At 43.8% G+C, this 22,922-nt stretch overlaps 1 long non-coding RNA gene across 1 annotated transcript; it reads right to left on the bottom strand.

The window, feature by feature from the left end:
* Nucleotides 1-21: 21 nt before the first annotated feature.
* On the bottom strand, nt 22-17,328 carry LOC128104498 (uncharacterized). Its single transcript, XR_008216033.1, has 3 exons — nt 17,092-17,328; nt 8,600-8,715; nt 22-468 (listed from the first exon to the last, which is right to left on the bottom strand). It is a non-coding gene; the product is annotated as an uncharacterized LOC128104498 (long non-coding RNA).
* Between the last annotated feature and the right edge of the window lie 5,594 nt (nt 17,329-22,922).

Below are 22,922 nucleotides of genomic sequence, written 5' to 3'. Positions count from 1 at the left end.
ATATTTTATACTTTAATTTTCTACAAACTTTTATATTATTTATAGATTATCGCTGTAATACTACACACGGTGACAATTACTTTAATGTAGGTCATCATCATGTGTGCCATTTTTATGAAGGAGAGGAGATTGATGGAGAAAATAAATGAGTTATGTTACAATTTGTCATAAAAATGCAATAATAAAATAAATTAAAATTTTACCGGATGACTGCAAACAGTATTCAATGGAGTCTGAGGAGTTGGAGGCTTCGGCTGTTTTTCATCCTAATGTATCCAGGCACTTCTAGAGATTGCCTGCTTTATTTTCTGGCTGTTGTGGTTATTTATGTCTCTCAGAGGCAAGCATTTCCCAGCTTGTAGTGCAGGAACCTTGAGAATCCCAGCATTCCTGCTTAGAGAAACTTGCTGGGAGGTGGGACTATCGGCATTCAGTGTCGGTCACAGCAGAAGCCTTGGGTCTCCACTCCTGACACACATTAAAAGCAAAAAAATGGTGGCTTACTTCTTTTTTGTTTTTGTTTGTTTGTTTTTGTTTTTGTTTTTAAAATCATTTTACTCTGTTCATAAGTCACATTGAAATGGGCAGAACTGCTTCCATTACAGGCAGACTTATTGTGCAAAGAAAAATAGATGTAGAGCTGAGGAGACCACAATAACACAACAGGGGCTTTGAACTCTCGGACATCAGCGCCAAGGTTTGCAAGTGAGTAGGAACAAAGGCTGCTCGCAGCAGTTGGCTGAGACCATGAATGTTTGCAAGTACCAATGAAACTACTTAAATAGGATCGTAGGACACTCTCACAGAGGAAATGATGTAAGCTGCTGAGCGTGTGGTGCGATCTCATTCAACTGTGACAGGTGGTTGCTGAATTCTGGTGCAGGAGAAATGGTCTCACAGGGCAGGTGTTATCCTACCAGTGTTTGAACATTACCATGAAGGAACTGACAGCTATGAACTGACTGGTTTAGCCAGAGGTGGGGAACAGCTGGCTACACTAAAGAGGAATTATACCAAAGGAGTAGAACTACTGGTGGAACTGGCTTCACTGCAGACTTCCTTTGTTACTCTGGATGAAGCCATCAAGATAACCAACAGGCCTGTGTGTAAATGCCATTGAACATGCTATCATTCCCTGGTGGCTTACTTCTTAACTTGGACAAGTATCTTATAATTTGTTCAAGATAGTGTCAAGGGTTGGAAGAAGCGAAGGAAAGTGGTAAGCCTTTAGATTCTGCCAAAATCAAGATCATACAACAAAGTAAGAATGTCTGAAGGTCTCAAAGCATTCCGAGAGCATGAAGAGCCAACACCCACTCCAGATATTATGAAGTCATTTTGTTGCCGACAGAAGCTCTCCCTGTCTCGTTTAAAGTTTAGGGCCATGAAATCTTCAAGCAAATCCCCTTCAAGGTGATACTTTTATCCTCTATTGACTGTCTTTGTCACTGCCAACAATCCAATTTTCCATGCTGACAATTACTTTATTGGCTACAACCTAGGGAAAGAGTAAGAGCCTGAATGGGGAGGAGCTTACAGGGTGATTTTCCCAACCATTAGAATGGACATTTAAAGCCCATATGTAGAATTTCCCTTTTTTTATACTGTTTTGAAATTTCTTAAAATATTTTCTTTGTCAATAACTATTTGTTATTGGGAAACGCATTTAGGAATCTGGGTTTGACTTAAGAGAAAAGTATTGATTCTCCCTGAGGGAGCCATGATTTGGTTTGAGCTGCGGTAGACACAGTGCTGATATTTTTATATTCACACTCAGGCCCCTGACATTTAGATTTTATTTGACTGCAGAACTGTAAATACAGCGTGAACCAGCTATCACATGGCCCTTAAATGCTGGGACCTAATTAGTTCTCTGCAAACCTAATAGATACACTTGCCCAATGCTCCAACCAATTATCTTTGAGAAAGGAATATGATCTCCTCATCGAAAACTCTATCCGTGAAAGTTTCCACTTAACAACCAGAAAACTTTAAAACTCTCAAAATGATTTGAACAATAAATAGCTCATCCCTCACTCTGAAGGGGAGGAATGGGTTTCAGGGCTAGCTTCAGCCAACTGCTTGTTAACCTCATACCATACCATGTGTCTACCTGCTCTGATAACCAAGCTAATTAAGCCTTGGTGGCAGTCCCACGGCTCCTGCTTTGGCAGCTCATAACTACCTGGCTTCTACTTTGACTCCTGTCAAAGGGTGGAGAAAGAAGCTGGCTTCTCAATTTTGTCTTTTCAGAAAAAGAGAGGATGCTTCACTTCCCAAAAGTACTCAGCAAGCACACTCCTCAGAGTCACTGCTCTCTCCCTGTAAAGGAACTCTGGCCCGGGAATGAGCATGTTGGCGCCTGCACCCTCTACGCAAGCAGGAGTGGGATCCACCCACCTCCATCAGCAATAGGTCTGCCTATGTACAGGAGGAAGAGAGGGCTGTGTAAAACTTAGGACTGATCCTACCAAGAAATAGATGTCAGCTGGGGTGTGGGGAATCACTCCTCTACATACCACTCACTGACTATGGATGGGGAAGCCCAGGAACAATCCAGGTCCTGCCAGTTGTTAGCTACATGGTTTTGAGCAAGGTACTTGATCTCTTATCAAGCAGCAATGGAGTCAACAACTTGCTTAATTGCTTCCATCACAGGACATTTTCTAAAACTCCAGGGCATTAATTAAACATTCATTATACTCTTCCCTGGCATGAGGCACGTGGAAACGATTGAAGAGAACACAGAAATGAGCAAAATGATGTCCTGCTTTGAAAGCCTAGGGAACTCAGAAGAGCAAATGAAAGGTCAGTGGTGGTAGGAGACAGATTTAGTGAGTTTTGTAAATATGTTCCAAAAGATCGGTATAACAGAGGCCCGTCCACATTTCATCTGAAAGAGGGAGGAGACCACGAGGCCACAGTCCTCCTGAGGGACTGCTGCTAGCAATGGTGGCTGGGGAAGGGGGTGTCCCTTTCTTTAGAGCTGCCCAAGTTCTAATAAATCACTTCCCACCCACACTTGTGCAAGCAACCCTAATTAAACTCAGTGGAACACACACATACTCATAGACACACACAGATAGACACACACAGACACACACACACATGCTCACACACACAATGAAAGTAGAGGGAGTCTTGCTGGGAAGAAGGGTTTCAGAGACAGGGAGAGAGGACAAGAACGGATAATGGGGGTGAAAATGACTAAATTCCTTATAAACATGTATGAAACTGTTAATTTTAAAAAAATGTGGTTCCTAAAATAATGATTTACCTAATTAAACGTTCTTTAATAATGAACACATTATGTAAGACTATTTCACATCCAAATGAGGTTGCTATAATTTTTTCCAGATAATCACTCACTAATGAAAATGACAAAAGTAACTATATGAACAATGAAACTACCTAAGAAAATAAGAAAAAAAATCATAAGCCACATCCTAACTACCAAGAGTGCAAAATATTAATAGCCAGAACATGGAAGCAACCTAGATGCCCTTCAACTGAAGAATGGATAAACAAAATGTGGTACATATACACAATGGAATACTACTCAGCAGAGAAAAACAATGACATCATGAGGTTTGCAGACAAATGGATGGATCTAGAAAAAATTATCCTGAGTGAGGTAACCCAGACTCAGAAAGACAAACATGGTATGTACTCACTCATAGGAGGATACTAGATGTGGAACAAGGATGACTGGACTGCTACTCACATCACCAGGGAGGCTACCTGGAAAACAGGACCCCAAGAAAGACACGGGGATCACCCAATGACGGAGAAATGGAATGAGATCTACATGAACAGCCTGGACATGAGTGGGGGTAATGAAGGGCGAGGGCCAAGGGAAAGAGAGCTTGGGGGAGCAGGAGATCCCAGCTGGATCGACAACAGAGAGGGAGAACAAGGAATAGGAGACCATGGTAAATAAAGACCACATGAGAATAGGAAGAAGCAAAGTGCTAGAGAGGCCCACAGAAATCCACAAAGATACCCCCACAATAGACTGCTGGCAATGGTTGAGAGACAGCTCGAACTGACCTACTCTGGTGATGGGATGGCCAAACACCCTAATTGTCGTGCTAGAAACCCCATCTAACGACTGAGGGATCTGGATGCAGAGATCCATGGCTAGGCCCCGGGTAGAGCTCTGGGAGTCCAATTAGCGAGAAAGAGGAGGGTTTATATGAGCGAGAATTGTTGAGACCAAGGTTGGGTAAAGCACAGGGACAAATAGCCAAATGAATGGAAACACATGAACTATGAACCAATGGCTGAGGGGTCCCCAACTGGATCTCACCCTCTGAATGGGTGAGACAGTTGATTGGCTTGATCTGTCTGGGAGGCATCCAAGCAGTGCGACCGGGTCCTGTGCTCATTGCATGAGTTGGCTGTTTGAAACCTGGGGCCTATGCAGGATTGCTTGGCTCGGCCTGGGAGGAGGGGACTGGACCTACCTGGACTGAGTCTACCAGGTTGATCTCAGTCCGCAGGGTAGGCTTTGCCCTGGAGGAGGTGGGAATGGGGGGTGGGCTGGGGGGAAGGTGAGGGGGGCGGGAGGGGGGAGAACAAGGGAATCCGTGGCTGATATGTAGAACTGAATTGTATTGCAAAATAAAAATAAAAAATTTTAAAAAAAAGAGTGCAAAATATGATGTGATCCTAATGCACATCTGCAATCAGGGCCAAAATTCTGACCACGGACAGCATCAAATGCTGTGTCTCAGGGAGGGTTTCTACTGCTGTGATGAAACACCATGACCAAAGCAACACGGGAAGGAAAGGGTTTCTTAGTATTCTGAATCATAGTCCTTTGAGGGAAGGCAAGGCATAAACTCAAACTGGGTAGGAAGTTGAAGGCAGGACTACCCCAGACATCCCTGCAATCTTGCTTGTCCATTTTGTGATCACAGTGGAGCTATGGAGGAGTGCTGCTTACTGGCTTGCTCTTCATGGCTTGCTCCTCATAGTTTGCTTGTGCTTTCTTGTAGCACCCAGGACTACCAGCCCAGGGGTGGCACCACCCATTATGGGCTGTGCCATCCCACATCAATCACCATTTAAGAAAACACCCTTCTAGCTTGCCTATAGCAAGATTGTATGGAGGTAATTTCTCAGTTGAGGTTCCCTCTCCTCAGATGACTAGAGCTTGTGTCAAATTGACATAAAAACTAACTGGCACCCTGGTGAGAAAGAAAAGAAGGGCTCTCCTTAGTGGCTAGTACAGTGCAAATGGCAAAGCCCCTTTGAAAAGCAGTTGACAGTTTCTTATAAAACTAAACCAGCTGTGTGGTGGTGCACGCCTTTAATCCCAGCATTCGGGAGGTAGAGGCAGGTGGCTCTCTATGAGTTTGAGGCCAGCCTGGTCTACAGAGCAAGTTGCAGGACAGCCAGGGCTACACAGAGAAACCTTGTCTTGAAAAAACAAAAATAATGATAACTCCAAACAAAAAAACCCACTAAACCAATTCTTACCATACTCTCCAGCAAGCAAGCATCTTCCTTGGCATTTACTGAGAGGGGTAGAGCAATCACAACTACACAAAAACTGCACACAGATTTTTTATGGCATCTTTATGTATAATCATCAAAACTTGGAAGTAACCAGATGTTCTTCTGTGGGTGAATAGATAGGCTATGGTATAAGCAAGGAATGGAATAATATTCAGCACTAAAATGGGGAAAAAAAAAACCCTGCCAAACCATTTTTTAAAAAATGTAAGAAGTAAAGGCATCTAAGTGAAATAAGCCAACCCAAGAGGTGGAACACTTTTCTAACTGAAAGGTGAAGAGGGAAAAACAGCAGAGACCCTGTCAAGATCAGTGGTCACTGGAGATCCGTGAGGGGAAATGAATAGGCTCAGTGCAGGGAATTGTTAAGGAAGTAAAAATTAACTAGCATAATACTGTAGCGATGGATTTATGTCATTAAGAACTTATCCAGATCCATATAATATACAATATGAAGAGGATCCCCCAGGGTCTAGAAGGATTGCTCAGTGGTTAAGAGTGATTGCTGTGCAATCATGAAGACTAGAGTTCGAATCCCAGCACCCATATACTAAGCCAGGCATCTGGCAAACACCTCTAACAGTAACTCAGGGGAATCCAATGCCTTCTACCTGCACACACGTGTGCATATACCCACAGAGAGATTCTTTCTCTCTCAGCAAACTAATGTAATCTACTGGTTTCAGGTGTAATAACATGTCAATATATGTTCCTCAGTTGTAACAATGTGTCCCTCTGATATAGGATGCTGAAAGTGAGAGGATTATGAGATAAAGGGGATATCTCAGTCTTTGTCACTCAGTTTTGCTGTGATCTTAAAGTACAATTCAGAAAGAGTTCACATATGTGCATATATACATACATATATAGTTAACAGTATATATGTATATTTATATGTGTGTGTATGTGTATGTTACACATACACATACACATACACACACAGAGACACACGTTCCCAGGGCTCCAAATCTTAATAGAGAGAAGCCTAAGTTAGAGTACCCTAGACATGCCTGCAATTCGCCTGTCAGTTTTGAGATCACAGTGAGGTCCCTGGGAATCTGGTGTTCTAAAGCTCTTATCAGGTCACAAAACAAATGTCACTGTGGAAACCTCGGAAATTTCCATTTCCCAGACCACACCCAGGATTCCGCTCTTTCCTGGAGAAAACATTCCCTTGTTTCCAACAAAGTGTGTTCCCTTGAAGCTAAAGTAGCGTTAAAATTTTGCTCTAGGTAAACAAGGCAACCGCCCACCCTCAAAGCGCTTCCATAGCTCTCGCCCCTAGAGGGAGCCATGGCACCTTCTCTGCGGCCCAAACTCTCATCACACCCCGCTCACCCTGCTCACCCCGCCCCGCTCAGCCTGCTTGCTTTCCGAATCTGAGTCCCCAGGAATTTCACACCCCGTTATTTTCACTTGAGGTTTTCTCCATTTAAAACAACACAATCACAGCGAGACAGAAATTCCCCCTGAAAAACCCAAGGACCAAATTATTGTAGACAGAAGGTACAAATTATATTTGCTCCCAAAGAAACCGGGGAAAACACCATCCTTAAATCTTTACAGATACTCATATTATCCCCACATCCATTAAGAAGTGGATTCATTGAGTCCAGGACATGCTAACCCAAATTACACCACACTGCCATGTGGAACATTTTAACCTGAAGGGATGTGAGAAGCAGCATATGCAGAAGGCTCTTCACCCAGAAGGAATATCCTTATCTTTACAGACTCAAAGAAAGAGAAGACTCTTCACAGATGGACCTTGCCAAGTCCCTCAAGTTCATTGCTATTCCATCAGAGGCTCTTTGCTCAGTAACACATCTTAACTGCCGTTCTTCGTCAAACCTACCATATGAGACACGAAGCTTGACTATTTCCTTTGAAGGTTCCAGTGCCACAGGAAACTTCCATTAAATAAACATGCATAATCTTCCCTTCTGAATCCATCCTTTTTTCTGGGACCTGAGGGGTGAACATTGGGTGGGAGGGGGGAGCTACATTTCTTCCCTCTGGATCAAGAACAAATTTCTCAGGGTGGAAGAGAGGCACCACCCATGATCACCTGCAGCCTTTAACATGACGGTGTCACCATGGATCCGACATTTATACTGAGCTGTGTGATTCTGGGGTTCAGAACCCCTGTCCCCGGTATCAGATTAATAACTAAATAAACATTAGCCAAACTGATTTCCATTTTTCCAGAACACTTGTAATATAACCTAGCTTGGATACGAATGAGAAAACAGTGATGAAAAGATAAAAACTGCAGCGCAGAGGTGGGGCCTGGGGCAGATTACAACCAAAACATTATTTCAAGACGCAGGAGTGGCTGGGCAGGGCAGATTCAGAGCTGGCAGAACAAACCGTGCTGTAATCCACTGTCAGCCCTGAAAGGAAAAGTCTGCAGTGGTTGGCAATGTTAAAGCTGGAAAAGACCCATCAGGACCCTCCTGGCTCCACAGATGGGAACAGAAGCCCCCGGGGAAAGGAAGCAAGCCTGCATCCCTTCAACCACTAAGAAGAAAAAGGACGAAACAAGTGAAATCGTGAATGATTTCATCCCCAGAGTAAGCCTCAACTCCCCACATGGGGATGACCACTTTGCCCCTCTGACATCTAGAATAGCCTGGAGTTGTCATAGGAAGGGCTTCTTGAAAATCAAAACTACCCTCAGAATTTACACAAGAGGGTCATGGCTGAATTATGTATGGGCCAAGATGACTTGGTTTACGGTGCACCAGCAGCTAGAGACAAGGAACTGATGAGACCACGCCACTGACACTGTCCATACACATTGTAGTTGGGTGGAGACTTATGGAAGTCTAAACCCCTAGAAAGGACAACTTTCGAGTGGGCCCATTTCCTCATAACTCTCCTTTTTTGGTCTTTTGGGGGCTTTTGTGGTCCATACTTCCCACAATGTCTAGGTGACTAGGGCTACAAGCAGAGAAGATGTTGCTGTGCAGGTGTACACCACGGAGCAGACTCACAGAGAAGGCTAGGATGGCGTCGGGGTTTTTGTTGCTTTGACAAAAACAACATAAACAACTTAGGAGGGAAGGGTTTGTTTTACCTCGTGGTTTCAAAGTTCCCACCCATGTTCCTTGGCTCCACAAGTTCTGGATCCTGCTGAGACAGAGTGTCATGGAAGCAGAAGCATGTCTGTGGCTGGAAGGTTCTCCGCTCCTGCTAGAAAACCAAGAGAAGAAACGGTTGAAGAAGGAAAAGAAGCGACTGGGTGGGCCCTGGCATCTTCAGCAAACAGTAGCACTCCAGAAGAAGGTGAGGAAATACATGAAAAAACCTAAGAAGAGGAAAAAGCTAAAACCCCAGGAGACTCCACAAGACAATGGAATGGAAGAGCCACCTGTCTCTTTGTCTAAAAGTAAGAAAAAGAAAGCTTTTCCCAAGGAAGAGATGGCCAGTGAACCAGAAGAGGCAGCACACGTTACAGAAGCTACTCACTTCATTGTGGAAAGTGAGCAGAGGAAGGACAGGAGAACTAGATAGCTGAGCGGATGCCTCCTGTGACCTATTACTCCAGTTAGGCCCTGTCTCCCAAAGTTTCCACCATTTCTTACATGGTCTAGCAGCTAGGGGACCATTCAACCATGAGCCTGTGGTAGACACGTCACACCCAAATCCTAACTGTGCTAGTTACCTTCAGCTATGAGCTGAACTGAGAGGCTCAGTTGGGTGATTACCTAGACAAGATTGGTTGTGTCTTTGAGATAATGCTTCAATTGATGATTGATGTGGGAGGGCCAAGCCCACTAGGGGTGGCAACATTGCTAAGTATGCCAGTCTGGGCTGTATAAGAAAGCTAGCTGAGGGGTTGGAGAGATGGATCAGCAGGTAAGAGCACTGGCTGCTCTTCCAGGGAACCTAGGTTCAATTCCCAGCACCCAAAATACAGCTCACAACTTTTTGTAACACCAGTTCTGGGGGATCCAATGCCTTCTTCTGGCCTCTGTGAGGGCTGCACACATGGTATACAGTCCTACACACTGGCAAAACACGAAACACATAAAATACAATAAAAAATAAAAAGAAGAATAAATGAAAGACTGTATGCAACCAAATTAGCAGCTGTTATAGGAAAGTGACAGTTTAACCCCTATTTCTTAAAAACAAAGAAAGCGGAAGCAATGGACCAAACAACAAGCCAGTGGGCAGCATTCCCTCGTGTTATTACTCCAGGTTCCTGCCTTGAGTTCATGCCCTGACTGCTCTCAATGATGGATTGTGACCTGAAGTGTAAGGTGAAATAAGCCCTGTCCTCCCTAAATTGCTTTTGGTCATGGTGTTTATTAGAGAAATAGAAAGCCAACTAGGACAATAACAAATGGCATTTGGCAGGTAACAGTCACACCACCAAACTTCCCAGCCACGTCTTTTCTTACATGCTAGTTCAAGTGTATGTGTCAAACAGCTACAAATGCTGTTTGTAAACCATATAACAACCACAAGCTACAAAGTGGTCATTGTTTAGTAAATGCTAGGACAAATTAGCAAGCAGGTCCTGCATCCATCCATATAGTACCCACCATTCGCTCCTACACAGATTAGATATTTACTAGGTGACTCTTAGATGAAACACTGGCTTTGAATATGGGTATAAAAGTGAATGAGTACAGCCCTTCTGTCATGGAACTCTAGGTAGGATGATAGGGTAGGAAACAAATTGCCATGACACAATAAGGAAAACATTCTACAAGAATGGTTTCTGGGCCAAGGGAGAATTTAGATGCAAGGAAATCCTCTCTTATGCATAAGGGTATTCAGTTAGAGTTCTGGTGCCAAAGATGTCCCAGTGTCTCATTTCATAAACTAACAGTCACACAATTTTCTCTCTCTAATGCTCAAAACTCTTAACAACATTAACTCTGAACATCCCTGGTTGGTACTTAATACATTTATTTGTAAAACTCGCTTTTTCTTATCCCTCCCTCATGGGCTACTCCTTTTATCCCACCAAGGCCATTAGTTTATCCTGTTAGCTATAAAAATATGCCCTTGCAAATTAGCAAGCTTATATATTACAGCCCAAAATAGATTTCTTTGTATGCTCAGGGCCCTTGAAATAGTTCATTTGTTCTCTGGTTAACAGAAGTACTTTAAAGATGCTAAAATATTTTTTTCTAAGCTTGACCATGGTGTGTGTGTGTGTGTGTGTGTGTGTGTGTGTGTGTGTGTGTGTGTGTGTGTTACACATGCCTGCAGTTGTAAATACATGTATGTGCACATGGAGGCTGGAAGACAACCTTATCACCCTCAGAATATCATTCACCTCTCTCATTGGCCTGGAATTCAACAATTAGGTTAGACTAGCAGGTGCGCTAACCCCGGTGATCCTCCTGTCTCCACCTTCCCAGGGCTGAGTTGACAAGTAGCAGCATACCCAACATTTTTATGTGGATTCTGGGAAGGGACCTCAGATCCTCATGCTGGCAAGCTGAACCCTGTACAAGCCTGACAATTTTAAAACATATTGGGAACCTGAGGTAACTTGGGGCAATTTCCCTCTTTGTACACAAAGAAACTGTGACCTGTACTAGTTAAAAGACCCATGCCCACAAAACTATGTTTAAGAAACAGATGCTGTCCCTAAATAGTGTAGTCACCAATGGGACTCAGTTACATTCACTGAGGACAACTCCTTCCTACATCCCTCCTGCCATAATCCTTGGGAACTTTGATGTCCTTACTGGCAACAACTTCAGTTCTGTAGTCTGCCTGTCTCTGTCTTTTTTGCCACAATAGTCTCATCTTCTAGCTCATCTCAGTCATGTGCCACCATGGTCAGACCTAGCCCCATCATTTCCAACAAAGATATTGCATTCAAATTCCCCAGTTCAAGAACCTTCTCTTACCACTGGATCACCTCTGCCTGCAACCTCACTGTCTTCGGGGTCAGCTCAAATCCCATGGTCAACATTACAAACATGCCTTTGCGGACAAGCTCAATGCCAATGTCGCCTTTCCTTTAGTCATAACCGCCTAATAAAACTCCAACTTCACCCACATCTGACTTTCTCTGCCCACTCACTCCTCAGCCACACCTGTGCAACTGAATGTGGTTAGGTAAAAACATCATCGTGCGGGATGATCTTCCTTTAAAATCCAGACCACAAGCTCCAAGCAGACCCTGGTGCTACTGCCCATCCCTGGGGACTTGTATCACCTCCACTCTTCTGAAAACCTTGCCATGTCTGTTCTTTTTTTTTTTTTCTCAAACCTCCCAAATCCTGTCCCTTCTTCAATGTCAGCTAATCACTTTTGTATTTCATAAAAAAAAAGTCACCAATGAATTTATTAACTTTTACACTTGTAGATATATACCCCGTCTTCCATTTTGTAACAGTGAACTTGTCTTTGTATATTAGGCTCCACCCCCTTACTCACACCACAATTTCAATTCCCTCACTGTTTCCACAGTCTCCTACATTATCAGCTTTTCTACATTAGCAACTTTTCGATCTCTACTGGATCATTTCCACCAGTGTTTTTTCATGCCCTCATCTTAAAATGTCTCTGTTGACCTCATGTCTTCCAGCAGGTACATCCCTGCTCTTTGCTTGCATTACAATAACGATCAATTTTTAGCTCCTTTCTCATGTCTTGGCATGCTCTTACCATTCCCTCTGTGTCAGTTACTTTGGGCACTGCTGTGACAAAATACTTAGCAAATGAAGGGAAGGAGGGTTTATTTTGGCTTATGGTTCAAGGGGACTCAGCCCATCATGACGGTAAAGGCAGAATGGCAGGTAGTCACATTGCACTTGCAGTAAAAAAGCAGGGACCAGACAGGAAGTGGGGCTGGGCTATTGTACTGCAAGGCATGCCCCCAGTAATCCACTTCCTTTGGTGGCTGTCCACTTCCTAAAAGGTCTACAGCCTTCCAAAACAGCACTACCAGATGGAGAGCAAGTGTTGACATGCATGAGCCTCCAGGGTATAAGTCACATGCAAACCACATCGCTTTCTTTCTTTGAACATTTCCCCTGATGTCTGACACATTTTGGTGTTCTCTCCCTTCATCCCGTCTATTCTGTTTCAGTCTCTTTGGTGAGTTCTCTTCCTTGCAAGTTTACAATGCCATGTCCAGGGTTCAGTTCTCAGATGTCTTCCCTACCTACCATTTCTTTGATGACCTCAGTCTATTGGCTTTGGGGGAGACTAGAATAAACTCCTTCAAATATGTTTCTTTAATATTAGGATTGAAGATAATGAAGGAGAAACAGGTACAGGGAAGCTCTCTGCACCTCCTCTTTTTCTAAAAGCAAGAAGTAGATTCATAAAGACAGGCTTGGCTGCATAGTGAGTTTAGACTATACTCAGGCTACAGGTGACACAGACTTTCTCTCTCTCTCTCTCTCTCTCTCTCTCTCTCTCTGTGTGTGTGTGTGTGTGTGTGTATGTGTGTGTGTGTGTGTGTGTATGTATGTGTGTGTGTGTGTGTGTGTGTGTGTGTGTGTGTGTGTGTGTGTTTTCATGGAGACCAGAGGAAAACCAGAAGTGTTATTCTGCAGGCACTGTCTACCCTGTTTTATGAGACAGAGTCTCTCACTGGGACCTGTGGCTTGTCAATTAGACTAGTAGGTTGGCTGGCCAGTGAGCCCCAGATAGTCATTTGTGTCTACTTGCCTAACACCGCCCAAATGCCTGGTTTTCTCAGTGGGTGCAAGGGATCCAGTTCCAGTCCACATGCTAATGTAGCAAGCACTTTTAAGGCCCCCTGAGCCATCTCCGTACTCCCAAACTCAAAGCATTCTTAATTCATTCCATTTTCTTGCTGCCTTTCACATCCAATCATAATTTTAATGACTCTCCATGCTGGGTATAAAACCCAGAAGCTTGTCCATATTTGTGCCTCCCAAAGACTGAGATTATAGGTATGCACCACCATGCCTGCCTTATTGACCGTGCTTTAAAAACATTTGTAGAATTCTATACTTCCCACAACCTGTAACCCTACTCCATGATAGGAATTATCTCTTAACCACCATTTCCACTCTGCCTCCCACATTCTTGCTCTCCATGGAAGGAACAGACCAGGACATATAAAATGGCTGCATTATGTCACACCTGCAGTGAGACCCTTTCAACACTTCCCATATCCCTCGGAGTGGAACTGAACATCTGGTCTGGTCCTCTTAGACTCTGACCCACACTCTTTGAATCTTCATCAGACTCCTTTTTGTTCTTTGGGTTGACCAAGCATACTCCTATTTCAGGGTCTTTGCTCTCGTGTTTCGTTTGTTTGTTTATTTGTTTGTTTCTTTCTGTTGCTTGAACAGCCTCTTTCCTCCAGACAGCTGTATGTACTGCTTTCTCATCTCATACAGGGCCTTGCTTGAATGTCATCTTTTCAAAGTAGCTTTCCTTGAGTACTCATCCCCTTCTGTAAAACAATCCATTCCCACACTGGTAATTTACACAGCAATTTACTCTCAGCTATTATGGTCCAGAAATGGGGAAGTCAGCCTGGAAGGCACTTGCTTTTGAGCCTTTTATAGGGTTGAAGTGAAATAGAGGCCCAAGCTGGAATCATCTGCTTCATTCAGATGTCTGGCATCTCCCCAGACACTAATCCGAGCTACAATAGGGTGGTAACAAAGTGGTCAGATTTCCTGCATGGTGGCTGCTACCTACAGAGCAAATGTTGCATTCCGAGAAGCAGTAAGGGGGAAGCTCCTAGTCCTGAGAAACAAGCCCTATGTCATTTCTGCTACAATCAATTGACCTAAGCAGATACATAGAACCTATTCCCCAAAACCCAGAGATTTGAAAAGAGATAGCAGAACCCATTTGATCAGGGAAGTGTGGGGAAGTGTCCAGCTATGTGCAAGCTAGCCCCCCAAACGGCTTTAGTGATCCTTGCCTCCTAGCACTGTCCTTACCCAGTCTCCTCCTCATAAAGCTCAACTGCCCTGTGAGGGCAACAGATATTGAATATGTAACAATGCATCATTTAGGAGCCAAGGCCATCGAAGACATGTGTTCCCTTGAGTCACCTTCTCTGAGGTAAGTAAGTTGCCATGTCATGAGGCCATGTAAGCCTCTCTCTGCACAGTCCCTACAGAGAGACAGGCCCTGTGGCTTCCTGCCAGCAGCCAGCACCAACTTGCCAATTCACACATTATAAAGAGTTGAGCTATTTGGTGTCTCAGCCAATATTGCACACTTTCAAGAGGCTCTGAGCCAGACCCACACAGCCAAGGTGACCTGCAACTAATTCCTTCCCCATGGAGCCCACGTGAGATAATAAATGCATGTTGTTACAAGTTTAAGAGATATTATCTTATGCAGCAATAATTTGCTAGCATGCCGTGCTATCTAAACTAGCCCACTCACTATCACATTTATCATCTGATAGAGTCTGTATTTTATTTGTCTGTCCCCTCTCTCCCCTAGAAACTAAAATTCAAGAGCTAAGCAGTTATGCATGGTTTTTCTCAATACTGATAGCTGTGCCAGATATATCCAAGACCCCGATAGTCTTTACTGAGTACATTAACTATATATCACCTATTCATTCTTTTTACCATCAACATATGCTTTTTTGTGGCTATTTGCACCAGTATTGTATTACTCCAGTGATAAAATATTCACTTTTCAACAAACATAAATTGGGTATCTACTCAATACAATTTTGATAACTGAGATTTCTTGAATGTCTGCCATAACAGGATGTCTAAGATACAACCGTTCATTTCTTCTCTTGCTTCAGCCATGTGCCAGTTGCTTTCTGGAGCTCAGTGCTGCCTGAGGTGAGTCTGCCTAGCCCACAAGAGAGATTCAAGTAGAAATGTGAAGTGGGCAACTGGAGCTCAGGGCAGAGGTCTTGGGGATGAGGCCGGGACTTTGTGAGAATGTAGATGATAATTAAAGCCATCTGGCTATATTCCCCAGGAGGGAGCAGAATTGGGGAAGAGAAAATGTCTGGTGGAGATTTAATGGGACACTGCCACCTTCAGCAACTTCAAGGATGAGCACAGACAAAGGAGACCACAAAGGAACCAAGAGAGGGAAAACCAGGAGTCTGTGGAGTCCTGTAAACAGGGAGAAGAATGACACGTGGTCATCTGTGTCCAGTGCTACTGAGACATCAAGCTAATACAGACAGGGGACTGGGGGTAAGGCTGGCGATTGGAAGTGAGCCGTAGTGACCTGGTGGAGGAGGGATTAAGAGCACATGTGGAAGGAGGAAACAATGTTTGCTTCCCGGTGGTTTTAATAGAGTAGAGAAGAACTTGATGATTTGTAAGAAGAGGCAGCGAGAGATGGGGAGAAGTTGGTTAAGAAGGAAAAAGAGTATCTTCAGGGCCTGGAGAGATGGCTCAGAGGTTAAGAGCGCTGGCTGCTCTTCCAGAGGTCCTGAGTTCAATTCCCAGCAACCACATGGTGGCTCACAACCATCTACCGTGAGATCTGGCGCCCTCTTCTGGCATGCAGGCATACATGCAGGCAGAACACTGTATACATAATAAATAAATCTTTTTAAAAAAATAAATACATTTTGTGGGGGGGGGGGGGGGCAAGTCGCGGCGGTGAGAAGGGGATAAGAGAGTGGGGGGATCGGCGTGATTGGGATATGTTCTATACATGCATGAAATTGTCAATGAGTACATTAAAATAAAAGTTTGAAGGAAAAGAGCAAGGATAACGGGTGGCAGGGACACTGGTGCAAGAGGAAAACAGAGAAAGTCTCTGTGGGCCTCCGTCTCCTCCGTAAAATGCGATATAGTCACCAGCTGGGAGAGAGACAAGACATTAGATGAAGTGGGAAGAAGCATGGAGGGGCTGGGAAGTAAATCGACCAAATAACGAGAGTAGCTATCACCTAAGCTCTAAGGCGTGACACTAGGTCAGGGGATTTAACAATCTCCAGCCATGTCCTGCTACGGTGGAGGAAGAGTTGAGCTTTTCACTAAGTGAATTTGGCTGGGTAGGAGGAGGACGTTGCAATTGATGTGTGCGTAATGGATCATAAAGGAGAGAGGGAAGGCAGTCTTTGAGGCCTCTATGCTGTCAAGGAATTGCTGGAGGTAAAAATCCAAGTCAACTGAGTAAGAAGGGTAAAGGATGACTGCTAGAGACCCACATGAGGCTAGGAGAGGAAAGGACTGCTCTCTAGCTGAATGCAAAGAAGAGGCCAGAAGATGAGGGTATATGGGTACCCTGCATCCTGTACTTCCAGGATACTTGAAATAAGAAAGGCATTGTAGATATTGGGGTGCTCAGATGCTCTTTCAGGAGCCTTCTGTGAATTGATAGTATTGAGAGCTCTGAACTGAGTCCCTTTCCAGTGACTGCTTGTAGCTGAAGGAGCCATCTTACTTAATGTTTAATGGACAACCCTTTCTATCCGCAGCCTGATCGGTGGCTCGTCACTATGGTTGTCTGTCTCCTCAGCCAACCTTCCTGGCAGTCACTCTGAAGGATCATCAAAACCTCAAGACTCTTCCTAGCATTGCAGGATCTATTGCTATTCTTACGGGTACTGCACTTGCTCAGCTCCATTCTCTTGCCTCGACCACTAGTGAAGTTGAAAGCACCCACCAGTGGGCCGCCAATGCTCGAATCTCCCCAGGGACTTCAATCTGTGAGATCAAGGTTGTAGCAACAAATGAGATTGATTCTGAGGCTTTCAAAGCAGTCTGTGAGCTGGAGACTGTGTGGTGGGACAGGGAAGGTGAAGAGGTGACATCTCTCCAGGAATCTTTTTCATCCTCAGAACTGCCGAACTGGACTCATGGTTAGGGCTCATATTGTTCAACAAACTCTGGTGAGAAAAGAGAAAAGTTAGTTGGTCTACCTGATAATGAATATTAAAAAAAAAAAACCTGCATAGGCACAGTAATGTAACACATTTCTTTTTGGTCTTTGGTTTGTTTTTCTGAACCTCTCTAGTCAGGCTCAACCCTCCCAGAAATCCCACAAGAGGATTTCGTCCCTGTGTCTGTCCTTGTAGCTTACTTGCCAAATAAAACATGAATGACAAGGATATATACTACTTAAAAGGAATTTTAGTTTTTTAATGATTTATTCATTTTTATGTGCATGGGTGTTTCGCCTACATGTATGTATGTCCATCATGTGTGTGCAGTACCAGGGGATGCCAGAAGAGGGCATCAGATCCCCTAGAGATGGAGTTACTGACAGGTGTGAGCTATCATGTGGGTTCTGGGAACCATACCTTTGTCCTCTGGAAGAGCAGCCAGTGATCTTACCCACAGAGCCTGCTCTCCAACTCCAAGTAAGAATTTTAAAAGCCAGCACTATGGTGGTTCTGCTATCTCTTTTACTTCTTTCCTAAATCAACACCATTTCAGAGGGAGACTGCTTGTGAAAACTGACTCTCAAAGATCATGTTATGAATGGGCAATAACCCTTAGAGGTAAGCCACTGAGGGTTTTCAGTTACGTAGTACTACAGAATAATTTGGCCTCAGTACACTGAATCAGTCACCCAGGTACTCAAGATGGCCACTGAAGTACAAAAGATGCAAACCAATGTGTAAAAGAATGACCATGGGTGTGTTCCAAGAAAACTTTATTTTAAAAAAAAAGAGCCGGGCGGTGGTGGCGGCAGCGCACGCCTTTAATCCCAGCACTCAGGAGGCAGAGCCAGGCGGATCTCCGTGAGTTCGAGGCCAGCCTGGGCTACCAAGTGAGTTCCACGAAAGGTGCAAAGCTACACAGAGAAACCCTGTCTCGAAAAACCAAAAAAAAAAAAAAAGAGTATCAGATAACTGAATAACCCCTGTAAATAAAATATTTTTTTAAAAAATAGCCATTTGCTAAAACTTCTGTTGGCAATTGCATAAGATCACATCTTTGTTAATTTTGCTTACCTACTTCAGTGAATTTTGTATTAAAAAATGACCAAGAATGAACTGTCTTGTGTTAATTCCCAGATCCCATTTATTTGAGTAAAGCTTAAGTAGGTGAAAGGGTGGCATGGTTATTAGTTCTTAGAGAGGGGAGGAAAAAAACTAGAAATGACATCTTGCTGCACAAAGCACTCAAGAGCAATTTAGGTGATAAGAGAATCAGAGGTGGAAGACATCAAAGGCAGAATTGGAAAGGGATAAAGAGAAGAGGAAACATAAGAAACAGAATACGTATGTGGGAGAAATTGACTGATGTCTGTCGGCCGCCCGCTCTTTGCAACACCAAGACTGGGAACCAAGCTTGTTCCTCTACTGCCACCTTCAGCCCTTGCAGGAGCCTGACTGCCTTCGTGCAGTTTGCAGTCGTGAGTTTAAATTGTCCAGCTTGCAACCCCTCCGAGAGCTATTCCTGCTTTTCATTTTAGCCGCATCCTGCTGGAATCCACAGAAGTTTAAGAATAGCAGGACTTGCGGAAATGATCTTGACAGATGAAAGATGAGATTAAAGACTCAGAACACTTTGGGGAGACATGGATGTTGGCAGTGAGGAAACAGCAAGCAGAGCAGGGGTCGGGGATCTGACGACAGAGGTATCTTGGAGATGGATCAATGTTCTGTCAGGTACAAACTGCATTTGCACCACAAGCAGCTAGACAACTCCACAAAGTGTGGGGTAGATTGCCAGGCTTTACCAATTAGGACTGGGATCTGGAGGTGTGGCATGCAAGCCAAGTTACAGAAGGGCCAAACCTCTGGGTAGAGCTAGGCTAGAGAAGCAAGATCTGACTGACCCTTGCATTTACCAAGCATGGACAGGGACTTGGCAATAAGATCACCGAGCCTTAACCTTGGCACACATTAGACAGATCCACTCTCTCTGCATTGCACACACACACACCTATCGAACATCTGTATTCACTGAGAGCCAGAAATGTCTCTCATTATTGTAAACATAACATTTATCAAACCAGCTCCTAAGAATGGATACTCAATGGATCCATGTTAAACTGAATTATTTCCTTTTGTTGTCAAAAGGCAGAATTTTCACAGTACAAGTAATTGCCAATTTACTGAATGAAGATCAAGAACCCACCATCTCTGAGACACTTAGAGAGCCTTCTGTTGGCTATGCTTCTCACCTAAAGACATCCTTCTTCACTTCAGTGTACTGTTCGAATTCTTCTACTCACCTAGACTCCAAGGAAATGGTCAAAGATTTGTGCTAATGACTAGGATGGTAGGTACCTTTGGTTACACACTGACCCCAAACTGGAGACAATAAGTCTTCCCTAGTTGCTATGTTTGTTGTGAGGCTAAATAGGAAAATTCAGTGGCATCTACTCCTGGCAGGACATCCCTGGTCCATCAGTGGGTGACAGAAGACCCATTAGTCCAGGTGTCACTTATGATATATAACATCTAAATCATTCAGAAAATGAAATGCCTTCCCTTGTGAAAATAACACTGCATAAGGTAAGTACAGTGCTTTTACCAAGCTAAGCCACAGTATAACACAACCAAGTCACTAAGATAAGGAAAACAAGAAAAATTAATGGCATGATGCACATCAAGAAATAGCCACATTTTCCCTGTCCCTAAGCAAAGGATACCCGAAAGTTTTCCTTTTGGGGTTAAAAAGATTCACTTAATAAACACATATGTGAATCCTTTATTACTAGGATTAGAAGTCACCTCTTCCAGAAACCCCTGCCTGACCCTCTTCTTCATGCTCTCTAGGTCAGATGTGTACCCTTCTCTGGCCACATTCTCATCATATGGCAGTGAACAACACTGGCCCCTTTGCCTCCTACATCAGTCGGTGACTTCCTCCAGAGAAGGAATGACTTCCTTTCCTCTTTTCTCCCTTTCTTCTTTCCTTCCTTTTCTGAGGACTTCACCCAAGATACTGTGAATTCTAGGATTCTATCTTTGAACTACATTCCCAACCCTAAAGTTTTTGAGACAGTCGGGCTATAGGACCCAATTTGACCTTTAACTCTTGGTATTGGCCCTCCTACTTCAATTTCCAGAATCGTAGGATTATAGACCTGTGACACTATGCCCAGCAGGAACTGTTTATTAATTATTTTTACATTTATGTTTATGTGAGTCCATACACACATATTGGTGACACAGGGTGGGTGTGTATATAAGTCAGAGAACAACTTGTAGAAGATGGTTCTTTCCTTCCTACATGTGGGTCCCAGAGATCAAACTCATGTCAACAGGCTTAGCAAAATTGCCTTTGCTCACCGAGACATTGCCATGGGTCCAGGAACAATTTCTTAACTGCCTATCTCTTTAATCCAATCATTTAGGAGACTCTAAGTGGTTTTGTTTTTGGGATTTGGGTGGGGAGTTTTGGTTTTTTGGGGGGTTATTTTGTTTTTTGAAATTCACTGTGTAATAGCCCTGTCTGTACTGGAACCCACTCTGTGGACCAGACTGGTCTCAAACTCATAGAAATCCACCTGCCTCTGCCTCCCAAGTGCTATGATTAAAGGTATGCACCACCATGCCCAGCTTTTCTACACTTTTTTTGTGACTCTAAGTATTTTTAAATTAATTATTCATTCATTGATAGAGTTATAGAAATCACAAATTCAATTCTAGGAAACATGGTAATGTCTCAACTCTTCTATTCAGTTCAACCATGGGGAAAAACATGTTGTTTTCATTGCACTTGGCTGTGGGCCCTGTAGACACCCTGGTCACTGTGAGAAATGTCAGATGCTACAGAATGCATCGATAGATATCTGCCTTTGTCTTGGTCTGTGTTGTTATTGCTGTAACAGCATAGCCTAATGAGGTGGTTAATCTGGATTGTCAACTTAATGGGATTTATACTCACTGTAGAAACAAACCTCTGAACATGTCTGTGAGGGAGTTTCTAGATTGGATTAGTTAAGGAAGACCCGCCCTAAATATGGGTGGCACCAACCCATGGGCTGAGGTTCTGGGCTGAGGTTCTGGGCTGAATAAAAAGAAGAACGGGAGCTAAACACTGGCTTTCCTCATTCCCTGCTGTCTGATTAAAGATACAGAGCAACTGTTGCCTCGAGTTCCTGCTGCCTTGTCTTCCCCACCGTGGTGGTAGACTATGTCACCTCAAACTGTGAGCAAAAATAAGCCCCTCCTCCCTTAAGTTGCTTCTTGCTGGCTATTTGGTTACAGAAACAAGACAAGCAACTAAGACACCCACTATCTGTTTGGCTTTTTGTTAACTTGATACCAACTAGAGTCATTTGGGAAGAAGGACTTTCAACTGAGAAAATGCCTCCGTAAGACTGGACTATAAGCAAGCCTGTTGGACATTCCCTTGATTATCGATTGATGTGGGAAGGCTGGGCCCACTGGGGACAGTGCCCCCTCCCCACCTGGGGCAGGCAGTTCTAGATCGTATAAGAAAGGTCTGAGCAAGCCATGAGGAGCAAGCCAATAAGCCTCATTCCTCCGTGGCCTCTGCTTCAGGTCCTGCCTCCAGGTTCCTGCCTTGAGCTCCTCTCCATGATAGAGAGTGACTTAAGAATGAAGATGAAATAAACTCTTTACTCCCTCCAAGTTGCTTTTGGCCATGGTGCTTTATCACAGCAATGGAAACCCTGACAAGACACTACACTACGTAACTGTAAAGAAGAGCTGTTTCTCTTACAGTTCTAGGGTAGTCTGTGGGTGCCTTTCCCCTGCATCACAGGAGAGCACAGGATGTTATTCATCAACTCTTTCATCACCACGACCAAGCACCTGAATATACAATGTAAAAGAGTGAAAGAGAAAGGATCCACTTTGGATCATGGTTGCTGAACTTTCGGTCTACCTGCTGGCTAGGATATGGTACAACAGGGATTGTCATATGGCGGCCAAACAATAGAGAAAGCCTTGTGTTTTCTGCCTTCTTTCTCTTCTTATTTCCCAAGTCTATAGGATGGTGTTACATTCCAGGCACCCCACCAGTTACTGTCCCACATGTTAACTGTGGAAACACCCTCAGAGACACACCCCAAAGGGTAGTCACTAATCTCCTAGGTGTTTCTCAGACTAATCAAGATGACTGTCAAGACTATCATATACACTGAAGAGAAAACTGTAAGGTGCTGGGATCAATTTATAACTACCTATTCTTGTGCTAGCCAGCTCACTCTTGTGAGAACACCATTAATCTACCCTCATAACCTAAGTATCTCTTGTCTTTGTCTTATAGTAACAAAATTCAGACAAAGACAAGAGTAGAGTAATTTGGAGTGGGTAATTTGGGCCTATAGCTATGGAAACAGAGAAGGCATCAACTTCAACTCCATTTCTGAGGAACGCATCTCACAGCCTTAAGTCATGGCAGAAAAGGAAAGAGTAAGTGGGTATATGCAGAAGACAGACTTCTCTTATAGCATCCACTCCTGTGGTAACTAATCACTCAAGAAAGGCATTGCTCCATTCATGAGAGCCCAGTCCATGACCTAGATGCCTCTTAGTAGGCCCCACCTCCCAATGCTACTTCAGA

Source organism: Peromyscus californicus, unplaced genomic scaffold (assembly GCF_007827085.1).
Source record: "Peromyscus californicus insignis strain IS unplaced genomic scaffold, ASM782708v3 Scaffold_8__1_contigs__length_139910024, whole genome shotgun sequence".
In the NCBI taxonomy this organism is placed as follows: Eukaryota; Metazoa; Chordata; class Mammalia; order Rodentia; family Cricetidae; genus Peromyscus; species Peromyscus californicus.
This window is presented reverse-complemented; position numbering and strand designations above follow the sequence as displayed.